General features: G+C 43.9%; 1 pseudogene; it reads right to left on the bottom strand.

The window, feature by feature from the left end:
- Positions 1–18,651: 18,651 nt before the first annotated feature.
- On the bottom strand, positions 18,652–19,866 carry LOC147987553 (uncharacterized; annotated as a pseudogene).
- Positions 19,867–21,730: the final 1,864 nt, after the last annotated feature.

Raw genomic sequence — 21,730 nt, 5'->3', positions numbered from 1 at the left:
CCAGCTTATATTAACATTAGTTATAAGATTATATTTGCATACAACAGCTAAAAATAACATTAGTTACCAGCTTATATTGACAGAAGTTAACAGCTAAAAATTAACTTTAGTTACCAGCTTGTATTCAAATTATTTGACAGCTTATGGCCAACTTGGTTTTCCACATAGTGCAAAAAATCAACATCGTGACGAATCATTAATGAAGATGGTAACTATGAAGATAACAAAGTTACCAACAAAATTATCATGCTAAAAAAACAATAAATATTGTAAGAGCTTTGACTATAAAAACTATCAGTCATTCCCGTACAAATTATGATGCCACGCATAAAAGAGCTAAATTACCGGTATATATTCACCTAATTTACAAATGAAAAATAAACAAATAGAGAAAACCATTTAGATATCATATAGCAAGGAAAAAACATTCATAATCACCTGCGTGACGTGTCAGACGAGTCAACATCTGCCGAAGAACGCGCAGGATTACTAGGTATCTCCTCAGACGTGACACCCACACTTCTAGACCGCGTTTGCTGAAGGTCGGCAACACTAATAGATGGAGCATTCGAACACCCGACAAGTTATTATTTGAAAAAGGATATAGTGCATGTGAGAAAAATGTTACCGTAGACAAATAACACATGCTTACCAGTATATAACTACTAAAATTATCATGCAAACAAAGTTAAACTACATATTGTTCAAATAAAAAACTGAAGTTATTATCGTGAAAATAGCTACTGAAAGTTATGAGCCTTACCATGATATAATTACTATCCTTTCTATAAAAAAACACAAGCTTGATAAGGAATAGAAACTATCTAGACATATTTACTTCTAATTATCAGAAGCTAGGTGCTAGGAAAAGTGATAACACAAAAGAGTAACAACAAGTAAGTATGTACAGAAAGAAAAATAAACATGGACATCACCAGCTTATAAAAACATTAGTTACCAGCTCATATTAACATTAGTTATCAGATTATATTTGCACACAACAGCTAAAATATAACATTAGTTACCAGCTTATATTGACAGAAGTTACCAGCTAAGAAATGCAATATAACAAATGAAAATAAAAAGAAATCAACTAGCAGATGATAAGAAACTCACTTGCGAGGATGTTGCTTCTTCCGCGTGGGATTGGCAATTACTGAGTTAGTGCCCTTATCAGGGCCTACAATGCCAAGCTCATTGATGACTATTGCCTTGATAGAACGATGTGTATCATCCAACGACGGCTGGTCAGAAACAGTTGTACCAGTGGCCATGGACGGAGAAGGTAGGCGTAATTTCTTGCGACGCCTGGAATATTGCTTTTCCAAGTTACGGACGAGAGAAGAACCACACCTCTTCACAGGAGCATCAACAACAGCCTCGTTTTGAGTATCCGTCATATCTGGCTGGTTATGCAATCCATCACTAGATACATTCCCGGAACATGCAGTAAGCATAATTTGAGACTCGAGAGGCTGATCGGTTCCTGCAGTAGCAGTTGCATCAATTCCGGCTGACCTTACCGACACATTGGCAGTTACAAACATGGTTGCACCCACATCTGCATTCGCTACGCCACCACCTGAAGCATCATGGGCATTCGGTCCAGCACTACCCCCACTACCTGAAGCCTCATGGGCGTTCGGCCCACCTGAAGAACCATGGTAATGAACGTGAAAATCTAGATCTTCGTCAGAGTGACCATCACCGCCACCATCACTATCCTCATGATCAGAATCTGAAACTTCGATAGCTTGCTTCCCGGTATCTTTTACTTCACGCGAGCGGGATGCAGGACGGGTGCTTGCAGTCTTCCCGGCAGTCTTCTCGGCAGTAGAAGATAAACCCTTTAGTTGGTTCTCTAACACACGGGACATCCATGAGCTGTCTTCATCATCCAAGGACATGAACTCATTAACAAGACCACCCAGGAGGCCAACCATGCCAGACAAAAAGCGACCCACAATAGCAGAAGCTTTAGCAAGTTTCTGATAGAAAATCATGAATGAAAAAACAAATAATCAGGTTGTGAGAGACATTAAGTACCATGCAAAAACAACTAAAAATACCACACAAAGATAAGTTAAAATGAAGTTATTCCAAAGTGAAAATCTAAAAAAATAAAAAAGTTACCATCCTAAAAACAGAACAAGTTACCAGGTCTTTATAACAATATTTACCAGGAAAAGTAAAACAAAAATACCCAAACGCACTAAAAAGATTAAAAATACCTGTTCAGAACAGTTTTGCGGTGCATGAACACGCATGAATTTATCTAGACCTTGTAAACCACCAGATAAGCAATAGTCTTGACCATATTGGGGCTTAAGCTGAAAAAAATATGATAAAAACAAATTAAGATCTTGATAAAAAAGATGGCAATACATAGAAGGTAAGAAAAATGACGAATGGGAAATCACCGGTAATTTCCCATAAGAAAGCTTGTCCCTCTGGACATCCATCCGGAGAACTTTCGATGCCAACTCATTCGTCCACACATTAATTGCAAAAGGACCATTAGGCAATATGATATCAAGGCCAGTTAAGTCAATAGCATCTATATACAGAAGCTGGAAAAATAGAAAAGGTCGTTACAATCTAGCTGTTTGGCAGAATAAGACGTACAATCCAAATATCATGGGAACAAAAAAAGAATAGGGGGACTAACATTGTAGAATAGGAGGCAACCCGTCATAGGCTTTCCTTTTGAAAGGGCTTTGTGAAGCTGATCCGCAATAAATTTGCACCAGTTGAGGTTTTTTACATTGACAATATTTTGCTATGAAAAAAAAGAAATCACATGAAACCTAGAGGAATGTATGCACACAAGTTAGCAGGGGACATACGTAGATACTTATAACACTGTTAAAGCATTGAATCACCAAGTACATAAGCACACAATTACCACATTATTGAGAAGTAAGTCAAAATTACCATATTGCAAGGCATAAATAAATTATCAGGTGCATTACTAAATAATTACCATACTTTCAGAAAAAATTATCAGGCGCTTTACTACATAATTACCACACCATCAGAAAAAAGTTATCACATGCATCACTATGTAATTACTACACCTTCATAAAAAGTTATCCGGTGCATTACTATATAATTACTACACCTTCATATAAAGTTAGCAGGTGCATTACTACATAAATACCACACTTTAGATCACAGAAAAATCAAAGGGACAGAAGTTACCACACTCCAAAAATCAGGGAAAGTTATCAAAGTGCATATGTGCATAATCATCAGACTAAGAAGCAAAAAATTACCAGGTAGAAAAATAGAAAAGAAAAGCGATAAAAAGTATGAACTAGAAAGATAACCAGATGTTCTTACCAACACAGGATACCATCTGGTGCTGATCTTGTTCGAAGTCGTCGGCGCCATCACGGTGCTGGCAGCAAGCACAAGCCACAAGCGCTTGAAATTGTCGTCATGACGGTTAGTGCTCAAGATAAGGTTTAATACATCCACAGTTTTAGGAGCATGTCCAAGATCACCAAAAAGATCTCCCGCAAGCTCAAGCTGTGCATCTGTAGGAACCTTGAAATCCACCGCAATATCACCTCGGGGCACACCCATTATACGATGCACAGACTCTTCACTGACCGGTAACCTTCCGCGACCGGGTACAACAACCTCACGGGAATCAGGGTCGTATAGACCAGCAAGCCATTGAGAAAGCCGATTGAACAGATTATCACACTTGATATTCCGCAGACTAGTGAAATCCATGTCATCGATCGCGGCCATTCTCTCATCTGACATATCCTTACAGGCAGTCACAAGAGCACTAGGAGAAGCCCTATTCCGATCTACGGGAGGCTTATGCTTCTTTAAGGGGTTCACCTCCTCAAAGTCATCATCTAATTTGCACTTCCTTGGCATCTTGACCTGACACACAAGAATAACAAAGAGAAAAGGTGAGCATAAAGGATGCATAGCTGTTGAATTAATAGTCACACACCTATTCTTATGATACATTGGTAACTTGTGAACATACAACAAGATAACTCATCCACAACAGAGAAGGACGAAAATAAAAAAAGGACATGTCTGCTTCTACTAGATATTGAATACCTGATTTTTTTGCTTATGATACACCGATAAAATGTATGTATCAGGCAAGATAACTTATGCAAAATAGGGATGGCAACAACTTACACACAAACACATATATTGGACATCACATCACTAAGTATTAAAAAATCAGTGACATGATAAATTTTACAGTGGACTCCTGATAAATTATTCACACCACTGATGGTAATATTCACAATTAAAGTTCAGGTAAGTTAAATGATGGCACATCCATCAGTTAGAAACACAAAATGCATCATGAAACGAGACACCACTGGTAGTGCTAGAACAAACAATCCATCATGACAATCTAAACACAACGAGATGAACTGCATATAAAACACACAAACAGTATGGGATTCTCATCAGCAACCTAATTATACTGGTGGTAATTCAATGCCTTCACTGCAACCATAAGAGCATGATAAAACGGAGCCCAACATAGATACAGAGTGAGGAGAGTCGTTGTAAAATCCCCGCACCAAACCCTACCGGCAACCAAAATAACGGCAGAAATCATCATAGGATAACTGAAAGTGCAACTATCCCTAGGTGGTTTTGGTAATTCATAACAACATGTAGCTCATTGAGCTAATGCTATTCCAAGATGATCATTTCAGGAAAGCTCAATGATTGGCATGGCATGGATGGTGAAAGTGGAACCCTCAAAATGCTAAGGACAAAGGATTGGCTCTAGCTCATATGCTCAAGACTCTTCATTTTACATTTTAGTGGTCCAAGATCACATTGAGTCCATAGGAAAAGCCAATACTATCAAGGAGGGATGAGGTGTTGCTTAATGAGCCTCTTGCTTCATGTGCTTAATGATATGCTCCAAAATCCTCAGCTACTTTCCCATATCCACATTTGACCTAAACCCAAAGCCAAACTCGGCCCTACCGATTCTTTCAACCCGGCGCCACCGAGTTTCACTTGTCATAGCCATTGCCAAACCCTAAGCAAATCGGTTCTACCGATAGGGATCTCGGTCTCACCGAGATGGGATTGCAATTTCTCTGTTTCCTTTTCGTAACTTTTCGGTCTCACCGAAAGAGCGGATCGGTCCCACCGAGATTGCAATGTAAACTCACTGTTTCCTTTTCGTAACATTTTGGTCTCACCGAGAAGAGCGAATCGGTCCCACCGAGTTTTCCTGACCAACCCTCTGGTTAGCTTATTACCAAATTGGTCTCACCGAGTTTGTGTAATCGGTCTCACCGAGATTACGTTATGCCCTAACCCTAACCATATCGGTCCTACCGGGTTGCATGTCAGTCCCACCGAAAATCTCTAACGGTCACTAGGTTTACTATTTCGGTCTGACCGAGTTTGTTGATTCGGTCCCACCGAGATTGGTAAATTGTGTGTAACGGTTGGATTTTGTGTGGAGGTTATATATACCCCTCCACCTCCTCTTCACTCGTGGAGAGAGCCATCAGAACACATCTACACTTCCAACTCATATGTTCTGAGAGAGAACCACCTACTCATGTGTTGAGGCCAAGATATTCCATTCCTACCACATGAATCTTGATCTCTAGCCTTCCCCAAGTTGCTTTCCACTCAAATTTTCTTTCCACCAAATCCAAATCCTGTGAAAGAGAATTGAGTGTTGGGGAGACTATCATTTGAAGCACAAGAGCAAGGAGTTCATCATCAACACACCATTTGTTACTTCTTGGAGAGTGGTGTCTCCTAGATTGGCTAGGTGTCACTTGGGAGCCTCCAACAAGATTGTGGAGTTGAACCAAGAAGTTTGTAAGGGCAAGGAGATCGCCTACTTCGTGAAGATCTACCGCTAGTGAGGCAAGTCCTTCGTGGGCGATGGCCATGGTGGGATAGACAAGGTTGCTTCTTCGTGGACCCTTCGTGGGTGGAGCCCTCCGTGGACTCGCGCAACCGTTACCCTTCGTGGGTTGAAGTCTCCATCAACGTGGATGTAGGATAGCACCACCTATCTGAACCACGGGAAAAACATCCGTGTCTCCAATTGCGTTTGAATTCTCCAAACCCTTCCCTTTACATTCTTGCAAGTTGCATGCTTTACTTTCCGCTGCCAATATACTCTTTGCATGCTTGCTTGAATTGTGTGATGATTGCTTGACTTGTCCTAAAATAGCTAAAATCTGCCAAGAACTAAAATTGGGAAAAGGTTGAGTTTTTATTTGGTCAAGTATTCTAATCACCCCCCTCTAGACATACTTTCGATCCTACAAGTGGTATCAGAGCCTTGGTCTCCATTTGCTTTGATTTCCATAGCTTTTGGTGGTCATAGCCTTGGTTTCACAACCTAGGAGAGTATGGCGTCTAGCGAGGGAAATTATCACCATAGAGGTCCTTACTTTGATGGTACTAATTTTGCTAGTTGGAAGCATAAAATGAAAATGCATATTCTTGGACATAACCCCACCGTTTGGGCTATTGTGTGTGTTGGTTTGCAAGGTGACTTCTTTGATGGGAGAGAACCAAACCGTGAAGCTACCGCGGATGAGTTGAAGATGTTGCAATACAATGCTCAAGCTTGTGATATTCTCTTCAACGGATTGTGCCCCGAAGAATTCAACAAAATCAGCCGTCTTGAGAATGCAAAGGAAATTTGGGACACTTTGATTGATATGCACGAAGGTACCGACTCCGTCAAGGAATCCAAATTGGATGTGCTTCAAAGTCAACTTGACAAGTTCAAAATGAAGGATGGTGAAGGTGTCGCTGAAATGTACTCTAGGCTTGCTCTCATCACAAATGACATTGCCGGCTTAGGGAGTGAAGAGATGACCGATAGATTCATCATCAAGAAGATTCTAAGAGCCTTGGATGGAAAATATGATACCGTGTGCACATTGATCCAAATGATGCCCAATTACAAAGATCTCAAGCCAACGGAGGTAATTGGAAGAATTGTTGCTCATGAGATGTCACTTAAGGATAAAGAGGAACTTCACAACAAATCAAGTGGTGCCTACAAAGCCTCATGTGAAGCCCCTACATCATCAAGTGAGAAACAAAACTTCAATGAAGAATTGAGCTTAATGGTGAAAAACTTCAACAAGTTCTACAAGAGTAGAAGCAAAGGTAGAAGCTCCAAGTCAAGGTCCTACAATGACAAAAGATCTTCTAATCGAGAGCGAAACTGCTACAATTGTGGAAGACCCGGACACTATTCCAATGAGTGTACGGCTCCCTACAAGAGAAGAGAAGACTCTCCAAAAAGAAGAAGCAAAAGAGAAGAATCACCACCAAGAGGGAGAAGGAGTAGAGATGATCGTTATGAACGAAGACACTCACGGAGAAGCAAGGATTCGAAAAGGAAGGTATCCGGCTCCGACTCCGACAACCACTCCGAGAGAAGTTATCACTCCGATTCCGAATATACTCAAGATGAAGGTGTTGCCGGTCTAGCACTTGTGTCAACCAACTCCTACGATATATTTGACTCACCAAATGAAGGAATTGGAAGATGCTTCATGGCCAAAGGTCCTAAGGTAACACACCCCGAGTATGTTGATTTTAATAGTGATGAAGATGACTTGTTAGGTGATGATGATTTACTTGTTGACAACTCTAGTGATGAATACTATGATGAAACGTCAATTAATCATGCTAATCAAGATAAAACGAATGACAATGATAAGGAGAAGATTGAGGCTCTAACTAAAGAACTAAACATTCTTAAGTTAGCTCATGAAACTATCTTCGAAGATCATCGAGAACTTTTAAGAGCTCATGAGAAGTTACGCTTTGAAAAGCTCAATCTTGAGCAAGAGCATGAGTTTTTAAAGGCAATCAATGATGATCTCCGCAAGAAAAGTTCTTCTTACATTGCCAAGCGTTTACTCTTATCCACTTACATGCCTCAAGTCAAGTCTAATAACAAGAACAAGAAAGATTCTTCCTCTAGTAGTAACAATGATCATGCTAAATCCAATATTGTTGCTTCTAGTAGTTCTCTTGATTCCACTAATGATTCTCTTAGCCAAGTTACACTTGAGCAAGAAAATAGCTTATTGAAGGGAATTATAGAGAAAGGAGTGTACAAAAGCCTTGCCGGGAGTAAGCAATTCGAGGAAATTGTGCGCAAGCAAGGAAGGCACTGGAAGAATCAAGGTGTTGGTTTTGAACGAAAGTTCAATGCCAATGGAGTTGAGTGGGAAGAAGATCAATACCCCAAGACAAAGTTTGTTCCTCAACAAGAGAAGTATGATCCTACTTCCTTCAAAGGGACACAAGTTCAAGATGATCTTCCACCACAAGACTACAAGCAAAAAGGCAAGGACAAGCTTCAAGAGGAAATTGATGCATTTGAAGAAACTCCTAAGACCTTAGTCAAGTGGATTCCCAAGACCACTTCAAGTTCCACTTCATCAAGTACGACTACAACTCCAAGGATTCCCATCAAGATGGTGTGGATCCAAAAGAAGAGGAACTAGAGAGTTCTTGAGGATGACTCCGCCAACATACTTCACTCTTATCATTTTGGCAAGAACAAGTGCAATCAACTTCCACATCTTGCACTAGTTCAAGGAGTCACAAACCCTCTTGTTGGTAAGACAAGGGACAAGGTAACCTAAAAGTTTTCATGGACATCATCTTGTGTGTGCATCACTCTATGTCTATGGATATCCTTGTTTGTTCCTTGTGGGACTAACCCATGTACGTATTGAAAGTGCAATTCACTCAAATGGATAGCTCCAAGTGATCTACATCAACATTGAGCATCCACATCTTCAACATCTACATGAAGTCATCATCGACAAAACCCAAGGTTAGTTCATCCCTCTTAGGGGGGATATCACATCTAGGGGGAGCTTTACTCTAAGACTTGAGCTAAAGCAACTCTAAAGATGTGAACACAACAATGCTTTATGTAAAAGTGGTAACCCCACTTGAGCTTAAACGATGAGTATGACCTATGATCAAGTGTTCTCACTTGACTCCTAAGTCAATGTACTCATATATAGATGACCTAGTCATCGCCAATTGCTTGATAGATGCTAGAATTGGTTGTGCATGCTTTGTCACATATTTCAATTGCCATTTTATTGTGTGAGCATGTTGGTTGCATATTTTACTCATTCGAGGACATCCAGTTGTTGTTTTGATTGTTTGGTTTTATTTCCTTTTGCCAAGTGGATGGACAAGAATGCCTAAGAACCTCCTCTAGCTATCTATGCTTTTTCTCGTCTCAAACTCTATTCATGCTACATCACAAAATTTGATCAAGTCAGATTCGAACCACTCTGTGTGAGGAGCACTCGGAGTCCCCGATTCGTCATAGACTTAAACTTCCAAAACCTCTTTGTGATTCTCGGTCTGACCGATATCCTACTTTCGGTCCTACCGAGATCATTAAGTTGATCTGAATTTTCGATCTCGGTGCAACCGATTTGAACCATTCGGTCACACCGAGTTGCAATAACTGTATACAGTTTTGCATCTCGGTGCCACCGAGTTGTTCCACTCGGTCACACCGACAGGGTCGGGCTATATATAGGCACGGGCAAAAATTTGGAAATTTCTCCGAACCCCTTCGCCCGCGCGATAGCTCGCTCTGCCAACGTGGTCTCCAGATCGTCTCCTCGCCGCCAGCCGCCTTCAGTCGCTGGTCTCCATCGCCGTCAACAGAATTCAACCCCGCCGTTGCCGCCGTAGCGACTCTCCGCCGAACTAGGGTATGGACTCGATCTTTTTGCTATCCCCAATCTGATACCTAGCACATTGTGATCTTATTGTTTCTAGCCACGATTGAAACACTCCTATCCAGACAATGCGTTCGTAGAATAGGATTGATTCGAAAACTTTAGGGTTAGGTTTCCGCCGAAACCATCTCGGACCCACCGAGTTGAAAAACTCGGTCCCACCGATTTGGCTCATGCCATTGCACAAGTGAGACTCGGTCTGACCGAGAATTACTAATCGGTGTGACCGATTTTGGAACTTTGTGAAACCCTAGCAGTCTCGGTGCCACCGAACTGTGACTCGGTCTGACCGAGTTCACTAGTTTAGGTTCCAAAACTGCTTCGGTATCACCGAGTTTAAAAATTGGTAGATCCGAAATGATTTCTGTGGGAAACTAAAACTAAGATTTTGAATCATTCTTTTGCAAAAATCTCTGCATTTTGTGATGCTCATCCACTCTACCTCATCTATAAACTGTTCACAGGGTCAGCAGTCAGCTTGTTCATCATGTCAGATCAGAGTGATAGCCAAAACCTGTCAGAGCAGCAAGTGCACATGAGTGAGGGCACTAGTCCCTCCAGTTCCTCAGATGAAGGCAGCAGGAGTACTCCTAGTAACTTGTCAAAAGCTGCCACCAGACAAAGGAAGAAAAGAACTTCAGAATCAGAGGATGAGGACTATGTGGCAGAAGAAGAAGCCACTTCCAAGAAAGTGGTTAAGAAGGAATATAGCACTGCTGCTGCCACCAAGCCAGGCATGAAGCAAAAGGTTCCTGCAAAGAGAATTCCAATGTCTAAGGCCAGAGCATCTACTCAAGTCCCTTTGGGATCTGAACCCAAAGAGGCTGCTGCAGAAGGGAAGAAGAGGAAGGAGAGGATCAAAAAGACCATTGCTAGAGTGCTTGGGAGATCCTCAATCATGAGAGATTCTAAAGAGGAAGAGGAAGAAGAGGTTGCTGCACCAGCACCCAAGGCACAAAAGCTGATGGGTGATGCTATAAGATCAGGGGCTACTGCATCCAAGCCCAAGGAAGCACCCAAGGCTGCATCAAAGGCCAAGACAGCTCCAAAGAGGAACACAAGGAGCATACCAGCTGCTGAAAAGAACAAGGCCCCAGTGCCTGACACTGCAGAAGAAGAGGAAGGCCAAGTTCTCAGGAAGCTAAAGCCCAAGATCCCAGACCACAATGATGCTCATCCTGTGGCTGAGGACATGAAGATCAGAACAGACTCAGGGCTGAGAAAGTGGAGAGCAGAAGATCCATATGCTACAAGAAGACGTACTACTGTTGACTATAGGTTCCACACTAAGGAACAGCAGGACTTCTGTGAGACAGTCTTGTTGGATAAGAAGCCCATTGTTTGTGACATGAGATGGGTAGATTGGCAGTTCATCAAGGACAATGAAGAGCACTATCCTGGAGTGCAAGACAGCTTCAAGGCTTGTGGAGTAGCAGACTTTGTTGGGTAGAAGCTCACAAAGTGGAATGAAGAGCTGATCATGCAGTTCTACTCCACAGCACACTTCTATCCAGATGGAAGGATTGTGTGGATGTCTGAAGGTACGAGGTACCAATCAACAGTTGCTGAGTGGGCACAGCTCATCAATGCCCCAGAGGAGCATGAGGATGACTTAGACATATATGCCAAGAAGAAGATGGACCACAACTCTATGTCCAACATGTACAAGGAAATTCCAAACAAGGCACTTGATACTTTCAAGTTTGGGTCTGTACATTATCTTCTGTCAGGGTTGCCAACTATCAATTGGATTTTGAGGCGCACTCTGTTGCCCAAGTCAGGTGATCACAAGATGATCAGAGGCCATGCAATCAACTTGCTTCATATCTTTGATGTGCCACAGAAATTCAAAGTCATGAGCCTCATGGTAGAGACCATCAAAAGAACTGCAGCAGATCAGAAGAGGAGCTGTGGTTATGCCCCTCAGATCCAGGAGCTAATTAACTCCAAGATGGGCACAGTCATATACCTATTGGACAAGGAACATTTGCCTATTCATCCAGATTTTGAAGATAATGAAGTTGTGATGAACAAGGATGATCCATCATCAGTTCATGCTCAAGCACAGAAGGAGAAGGCAAGGAAGGAGAAAGCTGCCAAGATGCCAACTCAAGAGGAGGCATCTGAGTATTTCCTGAAAAACAAGCAAGAGCAGCTTAGTTACTTGATTGCATCCACACTGAGGATTGAGAAAGGACTGGCCACCCTCACTCAGAATCAGGTGAGCTTAGAGAGGATCATAGAACAAAAGTTCTATGACATGGATGTCAAAGTAACAGAGATTCAGTCTGTAGTGGAGCAACTTCAAGATGACATGCAGGAGAGGAGAGGGAAGACTACAACTGATGCATTTGCCAGAGTGCCACGAGCTCAAAGGTCGACTGCAGTGCCAGTTCCTGACACCAGAGCCACCACCTTAGCTACAGCCACAGCACCAGCCCAACCAGCTCCAATTGCATTTGAATTCTCCAAACCCTTCCCTTTACATTCTTGCAAGTTGCATGCTTTACTTTCCGCTGCCAATATACTCTTTGCATGCTTGCTTGAGTTGTGTGATGATTGCTTGACTTGTCCTAAAATAGCTAAAATCTGCCAAGAACTAAAATTGGGAAAAGGTTGAGTTTTTATTTGGTCAAGTAGTCTAATCACCCCCCTCTAGACATACTTTCGATCCTACAATAACGCCGTCGAATCATGAACAGAGACATAATGGTTATGCATCTAGAGAAAACCCTAGAAATCAGAATCGAGCCGCGTAGCAGAGGGGATCAGTTCAAAAATTACGGCAACTACCCACGAAATCGAAAACGGCAAATTAAGCATTAAAACGATGTGCATGCGAAACAGGGACTAACAAATAGCAAATGCACCACGAATTGAACGTATTGGGCGCATTCCTCGTCTGTTCTAACCTGCGACCAACACGACAAACATCCCGCCACTAATGGCGTCGAGAGACAGAGCATGAACTACTCGGGCGGATGTGGGGGGAGGGGGGATTGAGTCGAGACTAACCAGTGGAAAAGAACACTGGCGTCGAGAATCGGCCGGAGAAGGAGTCGCCGCTCGCCGTCGACAGAGAGAGAGAGCGCGGGCGGAGCGGCCGAGAACCAGAGAGCGGAGCAGAGCACGGTTGCCGAATGACTTGAGGGAGTGGTGGGGGAGGGAGGAGTTAAGTCAGCGCATCGGGGGGGGGGGGGGGGAGACGGTTCGAGCGACGCGGGCGCGGAGCGATGGCCCACACAACAGCGACAGAAAAAAAACGGCTCGCTGGAACGCGTAGCACGCGTTGGATTAAATTGGACGGCATCCAGGTGGTGTGGCGTTTTTGCAATCTGTCACAGATGTGCCAAATACATTTTTCGTAAGATATATCATATACGTTAAATATAGAGACTGGTTTTTAACACCCGGGTGTCTAGAGACCCATTATCTTCACTGTTCGCTATGGCTGTCCTGCCTCGTGATCCGGTCCCTGGTCTGCCACAGCGTTTGTGATTTGCAGTGCTAGTATTAGCCAACTGACGCACGTAGGGCCACCTTTTTGTTCCATCCCGTCACAGCAACCATATTTTTTCCTCCCAAGATTTGTCACTTTCACGTGTGAGAAAGTAGTGAGAGGGAGACAGGAGGAGAGAGGGGTAGCTTCTCTCTCTCTCACACAGACGTGCTATGACAGAGAAGGGAGTGACGCGTTGTGTGCGACTCTGTGAGATAAAAAAGAGGAGCAGAGAGAGGCGTGTGGATGAAAGAAAAAAAAGAGCAGAGAGAGAAAGGATACGAGCAGAGTCTTGTCTAATCTCTAGTCATCCGCTATCCATTAGTAGCAGCTACTTACGGATGAGGATGTTGTCTTGGTCAATCAACACTAAGACTATCCACAGTGGGAGTAATATAGATAGTAATATCATACATATCTAGATTAAATAGATGATGTGACATGTAATAAATGAAGAAAGAGATGAAAGTGGTAGCAAAGCTAGTTACTACTAGTATGAGTAACATCACACATATCAAGATAAGATGTGTCTATAGTCTAATAAATGAAGTGCTCCATGTTACCATACATATGTTATTCCCCACTATAGAGATAGTAACATAGACTAGTAACATGAACATGTTACTAGTTTATGTTAGGGCCTGTTTGGTTTCAATAAGTCACCTGACTTATAAGTCAGGTGACAGTCACTGATTTTAAGTCACCTGACCACATCTTTTTACCTTATTTTTTTATGTAAAGGTGGTGAGACCCACGTAAAAAAGGTGACTTATAAGTTTTAAGTTGGGGTGGAGCAATTTATGACTTATAAGTTGGGGTGACTTATAAGTTGGGTCTATTTGGCAAAATAAGTCATTTTTTTCACTTTTCGACTTATAAGTTGATGATTTATTTGGAACCAAACAGACCCTTACTACCCATTGTGACTAGTCTAAGGGTGCATCAGTGGTCATGTGACTACAGTGAATTTAACTGCCACATTTGTCGGGAACCGCTGTGGAGTACTAGCGCACAGCTGCCACTGCTCAGCCCTATACCCTACCCTACTAGGCGCCTACCGGCACAAATGGGCTGACAAAGTTGGCTGAATCTGCAAATGGTCTGATCCCAGTCAGATTCCAGCACAGATCTCAACGGGACTGCATGGTGTGATAAGGGGGTGCCGGGAGTCCCAGGAGCTCCCACACCTTTCCGTTAAATATATGTTCAAAAGAAGCCTATAAGAAGTGCCACATTTAGGAAATTAAAACCGAGCTCCTTCCAAGCCCTCCAGTGCCGTCTGTGTTCTCGACCGTTTGATTTCATGATCTAGGTGTCCTAGGCCATTAGATATGTTGTGCAATCCTGTTTTAATAATCGTTTACAATAAAAATTGCACCCAGTCATAAGTTGTAATTTATCTTTGTAATTTACCGCACTTATTAATTGTTGGACATAAAAAGTTGCCCATCTCTCCTTTTAAATGCCTATCTGTATAAACACCCAATAAATGGTTGTCATAAATGTCCTTCTATACACCTCTTGGATATGCATTCATGAATATGCATATTTTGATATCATCCAATTAATTTTCTAATGAAAGGTAATGCCCAATAAAATGTTTTCATAAATTTCATTCTATATGCCTATTTGGATATACACCCAATTAATGTCCCCTACGTCGCAGTGATATCTAGGTGCACTCATAGCGCATGTTTTCGATTGCACTCTGGATGACCCGTTGAGCCCTTGGCCCAAAGACCAATTGCAGCTTATGAACAACATGTTTACCAAAAAGTCTTTCGCCCCGCTTTATATATAAAGCAACCACCACACATTATAGATAAAGGAAAGAAAAAGAAAAGAAAAATGAAATCGATAAGATACAAACACTACGAAACAGCAAATGCTGGCCTTAGATCCTGCCAACAGTGCGACCGCGACAAGGGAGCAATTCGTCACCGGAGGAAAGCCATGCTCCATCAACTCCCAAGGTCCCCTGTTGTCCCACCTTCCGCCGCTCCCTCCGAAGAGGGCACCGCTGCCCTCTCGTCCTAGATCAAAGGACGCCATCCCTGTCAGGAGGCAGAACTGCTCACCCCTGAGAACGGATGGACTGGCCAACAAGAAGAAGCCAGGGAGAGGATGACAGCTCTGGCCACCTCACCTCTCACAGGAACCCATATGTCGCCACTGTCTCTGGCCAAGACCAAGAAGCCCACACCACTGCCGAGTAGGAACACTACCGAAGAATTGGCAGAGCACCACCGCGCCAAGCCCCTGACCCCCCTTGACTCCCAAGGTGGCGCCTTCATGAAGTAAACGATGCGGATGCGCCGTCGCCACCCAATCAAGAGATTTTAGGCTTTCGCCCAGGACCAGGTGGGCGGAGGACGGGGAGAAGGTCTCGATGTCGCCCACCAGAGGGAGAAACGGCGCCGAGAGCGTCGCCAACATCGTGACCAGCACCACCGGACAAGGGTTTCCCCCTACCCCGAGCCCGCACCTCCACTGCAGCGCCAACCATCCAAGAAGGATGCCCCGGGGAAGCCCACGGCCGGCTGACAGAGGAGAACAGGCGTTGGTGCAGCCACCATCTTCAGATCGGGACCACACCCGCCACCGCCTCGCCGCCCAGCACGGCCAAGATGGCGCACCGCAGCGCCGCCGCCACCGCCCATTGAGGAAGGGGAAGCACCCTCTCCATCAGTGACCACCGCCACCCGCATCCTCCACAAGCCTTAGGGATCCAGACGAGCCGCGTCGGGCTAGACACCTGCCGCGCCGCTGCGGAGCTGCACCTCCACCTCTCAGCGAAGCCGCCGTCGGATCCATGCGTCCCCGCCAGACCCAGCTCCCCCACGAGCGGTGGCCCGCGCTGCCGAGATCCCGACCAGGGGAGGAAGGAGAGAAACCCCACCGCTGCAAGCGCCGCAGGAGGAGGGGACACATGGATCATGCTTAACTATGGCTGCACCGCCAACCATAGAACCCAAACTATATATAGAGTAATTGAGTCACAGCATTGACAGTTGCGGAGCACCAGCTCATCACGCATGGACACAAGAACAGCAGGTTTATCTCATCTGGTGATGAGACTTCACTAGAACTTCTCGGATCAAAACGACAGTTTACACGGTAAATCATCAGTTACAAGCAACACGGCCATAAACTAACATGTCTCACATATATGATGCACGAACAAATTTCCAACAGAACATAGGATCAAACAATATCCCATATGAAACATTTGCAGCGAAGCAACATGGTTTTGCGTATATGCAGACAGAAGGCAAAACCTCCTATAAAAAGAAATGGTACTGACAGGTATTACACACAAGCAGCTCACCTACACTGATACATTAGATGGAGCGGTAACTCTCCACAACATGCAGAATCAAGCAGCGAATCTGTTCTCCAAACTAAAGCAAAAACTCCGCTAGACAAACATTGCAGAATGCCTGAATAGACACCCAAAGATAACTGCTGGAAATCACAGTAAATAATTGGATTTGATTTACTAATGTATATATATCAGCACACTCCAGTCCATGTTGATTTTACAGCTATTTATTTACAGAAGCAAATAACAGTACACATAAAAATACATAGACCTGCATTGGAAAATTTAATATATCAGCACACTCATATTTATTCAGGATAACCAGCACATCACAAAATATAAGAAAGACCTCAACAGAAGATTCAATTGCTAGACAGCAAAAAATGTTTGGTTTATCATGAATGGTGCAGTAAAATAGGGCTGTCCTCTGGCCTAAACCTTTCATCAAATCATTGAAAACTGGTACATACAAGATTCGGTGAACCATATTTAAAAGACAGATACTATAGCAACAATGCTTGGTGGGCGCTCGCGGCCGACACCTCGCCGAGCGGCCTGCGCAAAGGGCTCAACTCCATCGTCGCTCTGACCGCTTGGGCCATCTGGAAGCACCGCAACGCCGTCATCTTCGACGGCCTTCACCCCTCCACCGACGATCTTGTGCTTTCCATCCAGGATGACGCTCGCCTCTGGGCTAAGGCTAGCGCCAAGGGATTAGCCGCTATTATTCCTGTAACCTGATCATCTGTAATGAGGCTGAGCATCCTCCTCCCCCTGCTCGCCGCAACCTTCTAGACGCCTTCTTGTGTACGCCTGCAAGGATGTCACCTGTACTAACTTCATTCTCTCTCTTCTATCAATGAAATGATACGCTGCTAAACATATCCACCAAAAAAATAGCAACAATGTGCCTGTTGTTGTACTAAAAAGAACTGAGAAGCTACCATGAAATAGTTCAGAAGGGAGGCACTATTCAGGCACATAGAATCTACAGTAAGCAAAGACACTACAGTGAGAACAAGAAGCAAAGGGAACATGAAAAATTAATGATCATCGGAACATGAAACACTAATGCAGAGAAAATTCACATAGAAATTACCAGGAGAAAAACCATATGTAATTAGTTAACAATTAGTGCCTAATATTAGCTAACAATTAGTGCTTGAGACACACCAGAGTTGTAAAGCAATATTACTTGTCACAATTCAGCTCTGGTGAATTTTGAAGCTGTTTCTTTAAGACAAACAAAAACACCAGATCCAAAGAGTTCACAATTAGTATCTAAGGGACACCAGAGGTGCAAAGCAATACCACTGATCCAAATTCAGCTCGGTAAATTTTGAATCTATTTCTTTAAGAAAAGCAAAAACACCAGATCGAATTAGTACACAATTAGTATCTTAGAGACACCAGAGTTGCAAAGCAATATTGCTGATCCCAATTCAACTCTGGTGATTTTTGAATCTATTATTTTAAGACAAGCAAAAGTACTATGCATGCAAAACACAGAGACAACCTGCATTTTAGAACTTATTAAATAGAGAAATGATAAGTTGCAAAATCTACATTCATGGTATGTACCATTGTGAAATACTTGGCGCACTAAAGCTGTCCACTTCAAGTCAAGATTCACTTGCCAGGCAGGAAAAAAAATGACCAATCTGCATGAATGGTACACGGTAAAGCTGGGTTGCCCTCGCGCTTAAGTCTCTCATTGAACCATTGAGTGGCGTGTACATAAAACGATAAAGCCTGCAAAAATGATCTGTTTATGATCTAGCAATGCCAACAAGAATACAAGATAGAGTCAGCCATATTCGGAGTTCATTGAATTGCTTAGTTATATGCAACAACAAAGTTACAAAGAACTCAACAACAGAGCATTGTTCAACTGACTAGGCAAACACCAAAATGAGAGATCATTGTACGGTTTAACAAAACGGAAGGAGTTTGCTTGCTACAACCATAACCAGTGGAGATTTTGTCTCCCTTGACTCCCACCCTACCGAACATCTACTGCTGCTCCTTCTCCTCTGTCACCGCCACTGCTACTCCTCCCCTGCCCTCTCCGACTCCTCTTCATTCTCCTCCTCCACATGTTTCTTCACCGAGCTCATCTCCTCATACTGTTTCTCCTCCGAGCTCCTCACCTTTGTCATTGTGACTATTGTGCCACTGACCACCCCTTCTCCCTTGATTTCCATCCCTTCTGCCACAATCTCCTTCTCCCCTGGCATCCAACCCACTTTTGCCAGATTACGCTTGAAATCCTTGATTTCATATGCAATCCGAAGCAATTACTCGATTTGTGGAGTTTTGTCAACTGAGACCAGACCTAGGAGTTCTTCTACCTGCCTGCATATGTCCTCACAATACAAGGACACATTAAGGTTGAAACCTTCTATCTCATCATCTGTCTCATCATCCGACTCGTCCTTGATCTCATCACTCCTCTCAGCCTCCATCTTCTTGTACCACTGCAGGATGCGACCAAAGTATCTCTTGAAGATTTTAGTAGCGCCTGTCCTGATTGCATCCTCCATACTTGCTTCTGAGCATACGCCGTAATAATTGAACAACCGAAGCTCATTACCGTTGTCTTCCGTGTCGATGAGCTCGCCCACCTGCCTCTGCAGCTCTTTCTTGATGCGTGAGTACACGATGAGGGCGCTTCTGCACCCCCACCGTAGTACCACTCTCGGAAACACCGAGTCGACGTACGGTGATCCAGGCTTCAAAAACCCATCCTTTTGTGGCATCCCCAGCGTGGCCCTTAAACCATGGATGATTTCTGAAATCAAAGACAATTGCCGAATTTGTTCGTGTTGGCCTTCTCTTTCTTCATTGGAGATCAGAGTTGCGAGTTTTCCTAGAGGCACACATATCTGCCGGGCGAACACGGACACAGCACGGTCGAAATCACCAACCGTCCCATCATCAACCGTCTCATCATCTAGCTTCACCTTGAACCCTAACGGGACGGGACCAGAAAAGCGGCTAAAGATTTCATGTGCACGCCTCTTGATCTCACGGTCCATATCCATACTTTGCCCTCCTGGGCATACAAGTTCAACAAAAACCCGAATCACGACATCATCGTATTCCCTGTCGATGAGGAAGCTCGTCTGCCTCTGCAACTCTGCCTTGATGGGTAAGAAATCGCTTAGGGCGCTTCTGGGTGTCTCGTGTCTTGTTACCACTGCTGGCACCGGCGAGTCGTCCAACTTCTCCACCGTCGGGTCGTTGGGTGATCCGTACTCCATCACCGCCTCGATCGATCTCCCTCTCGCCGTCGCCGCCTAGTCTAACTCGCCGGCGCTCTTTTTAGAGCACGTCCAACACGGTGGCTTGGGCCGGGCTCTTAGGATCGATTTCCTGGTCGTTATGCCCTTTTCCCGTTCGATCCGGGGATCTAATCTTGCGTCGTGTTTGTCCCCTGGACTGGACTCCAGCACTAACACGTCACCGTTTCTGTTTTTTCTTTCCTTGCACGCACGATGCACACCACGCCATCCGTGGAGATCCACTGCCGTAGGCAGCAGTAGTAACCCGTGACCTTCCTTCTGTCGATCCGAGCCCTCGGAAAAAAGAACATCCGCCGCTAATCCCGCTTCGCCTTCTCTGACCTTTGTTTCTCGCCAGCGATCTGTACTGCCCTGTCGTCCGTGCCCATCGCACGTTAACCTTACGGTAACAGTCGTGCATCATCCGTGCACAAGCTGTACCGCACCCTGGCCACTCTGGTCGTCGACACAATCCGTGTATAGTGCGTGACGCCGCCTTTTGTACAACACTGAGCACATCATTTCGATGCTCTCACACTTCGATCTATTCGACCGTTCTCCACGTCTGACCGTCGGTCTGATCACGAGCCGAATTCGCCGTCTCCACCTCGACATCTTCAATAGCCACTACGCCGGTCCGATCGACATGTCTAACCAATCATTAACAACCGTAGCCCATCAAACGGTCCAGTCCTCCTGCCCGAAGTGTCCGACACCATCGACCGCGTCTTCGATCGTCGCCATGCTCCACCTTGCGCCAATCAGATGTTTCCTGGCACCCGTCGACCATGATCCTCAGGGCAATGACTATGGGCGTTCCTTCTCAAAAGACACCACAGCACCGGCCGCCCAGACACTGGCACATTGCCGCCGGCTCCCCCACGTACCTATTGCTACCAAGTTGTCATGGATAACACCGCGTTGAGCCCCTCAATATATAAGAGGCATATGATATAGAAATGTCCAACTCCTACATGACTCCTATCTATCCACACAAATTACAACTCCATATCCATGTAACCCCTTGCTACAAATATACGACATGTCCTTAGTTTAGTTAACTAGTAGAAGACCCGTGCGTTGCTACGGGCTTTAAAAATAATAAGATACTATTCACGAAGCTAAAATAATGTAGAACAATTTCATTTCAACTAATACGCATCTTTTTTTTATAATCAGCATAATAGCATTCCCTAACAGAAACCAACCGGTTCTCTCCACATTGTATCAAATATATTATTGACAAATAAAAAATGTTATTAAAACCAACCAGTAGTCGAATGGTTATGATACTGATGGTACCCATCCATGCAGGGACGGGGCCGCCTTCATAAAATGTCATAAAATGTCACATGTATAATGTATAGCCTCACGCCGCAGGCCTTGGCCCTGTCTCCGCCACTGCATCCATGTGTGAGTGCATGTGTGTTTCGGCGGTGTGCAGAGACTGTTATCTGTATTTCTTTAAATTTTTATCCAGACATAGAAGAATTTTAATTATCTCATCATTTCCTTAATTTAAATACAAACACATCACATAAATTTGGAATTCGTGCTGCTATTCTCATTCTCTAGCCGGACAATCCATGGGGAGAACTAATGCATGCTTCCTAATATATCAATGTTCCAACCTTCTAGACTGGAGACTGCCCAAAGAAATTAATTTTTTTTCTACCACCAACTTCTTCATATGGTAGAGAATGCCATCTTTTTTACAGAATTATGACATAAACTTTAAAACACATACAATGGTATTATTTTCATTTTTCATAATGCATTTGTATGTCAAGTCATACAAGTTTGATTGCACACTCGCGGACCATCCAATGAATTCTCTAAATTC

This window comes from Triticum urartu, chromosome 2A (genome assembly GCF_056163025.1).
Source record: "Triticum urartu cultivar PI428250 chromosome 2A, HENAU_Tu73, whole genome shotgun sequence".
NCBI classification, from domain to species: Eukaryota; Viridiplantae; Streptophyta; class Magnoliopsida; order Poales; family Poaceae; genus Triticum; species Triticum urartu.
Note: the sequence above shows the minus strand (reverse complement) of the source record. Positions and strands in the feature narration are given on the sequence as shown.